The sequence below is a fragment of the Rutidosis leptorrhynchoides genome, chromosome 6 (genome assembly GCF_046630445.1).
Source record: "Rutidosis leptorrhynchoides isolate AG116_Rl617_1_P2 chromosome 6, CSIRO_AGI_Rlap_v1, whole genome shotgun sequence".
Classification (NCBI taxonomy): domain Eukaryota; kingdom Viridiplantae; phylum Streptophyta; class Magnoliopsida; order Asterales; family Asteraceae; genus Rutidosis; species Rutidosis leptorrhynchoides.
The window spans coordinates 195,953,478-195,955,094 of record NC_092338.1 but is presented as its reverse complement, the minus strand read 5'-3'; positions in this window follow the sequence as shown (position 1 = coordinate 195,955,094).

Here is a 1,617-nt window from a genome sequence, read left to right as displayed (position 1 = left end):
AATTTATACCCCGCAAAATATAAATAATAAACCACTGTTCTCCCTCTCGATTAGCTGATTCTGATGCCTTGCGGCCTAACGACGCTGCATAAATAAAATCGTCCATTTTGGTCATATCATAGGGGTAACAAGTTTTTGGCGCCGTTGCCAGGGATCGAATAATTTGATTGAGAAAGATTTTAAACTGACAAAAGATTGTTTGGTGGTGTCTAAGAAAGACAATTATACACGGACTTGGTTATTGGATTTTCCAAACAGTCTTCAATTATATTGGAACCAAAAGGATCCTGCCTCTCCATAGCCGATCTGGCCACTTAGGTAGGAAGTATTCTGTACGAAATCCTATCAATTAAAATATCCAATAAGGTTAGCGACCGAATTTCAAGAATAATTTTTTTAATTAAATTATCGATCCTTTTAGTTAACTAATATTTTCTAAAAGTTAATTTTTCAAGTTTTTAAAACAGAAAATCTAAAAAAAAATGGAACAACAAAACACCCTTGCTTCTATGCAAAAGTCATGCTTAGAAGAAAGAGGAGGACCAATCACCTCAGGAACCGAAGAAATTCCTTAAATCAGTTCACATATGATCAAACTGGTCAGTATAATCTGTAAATTTCAAGGATTTCTGACTGACGATGCTGCCTCTCCGTTGTCGTCCTGGCCACTTATTTCAAAGATAAATTGGTACGAAACACACATGCTTAACAAATAAAGAGTTTGTCAGTATAGGATTTAAATTCTCCATTATAGTAAACCCTTTTAAAACTAGAAAAACAAAATATTAATTATGGTATTAATTTTTGTAGATTCAAGTTCAAACTTAACTGATTACGAAGAAAGTGCGAAAGGCAGTTGCTCTACCACAACTTCGGAAACCGGAGAAGTTTTTTTTATAAAAATAAAATGAATCTAAACACTTATGAGTCTCATCAAGAATTAATTCTTGATCTTTGTAGTCCAAGAAGTCGGATAACTTCATTCGACTTAGAGATTTCATTGCTCTTAGATAAGGTTTACTCAAATGAACCAGGATTCGACCATCTTCATGATCCAAAAGGGAGACTCCGTCTTAATGAACTCCTCATTATGGAAGATGAAATACGGGAAGAATACCCAACTATTTTCAAATATCCAGACTTGTTTAAATATGTTCCAAAAGAGAAATGACACATTGATAACTCAGATTCTCCGTTTACCGGAAATCTGTTAAATCCTAGCAGAAGGTTAGATGTCTATAGAGAATTCGTTAGGCACCTCTATTCCTCAGACTTCCCGTTTTCAAAGTTTCAAATAAATCTATTAAAAGAGATGTGTAATCAAGTTCGTTCTGTTCACAAACTGTTAAAGAAATGTGGGCATGATATTTTTGTTAAGTATCGGAATGCAAAAATTGACCTCAAATTTGATTTAGAGTCATTTGTCAGTTTTCTAACTCATATCGATGATAAAGAGTTTTCTCAAATTCACATCAACCGCTATGTCGCCGCAATGATTTCTGATTTAGAATTTTGGATTGAAAGCAAAAAAACTAACCCTATTTCAAAATATGGAGATCAAGATTTCTTCTACTTTGATCCAGCATTATTTATCATCAAAAGATTAATCGAAGTTTT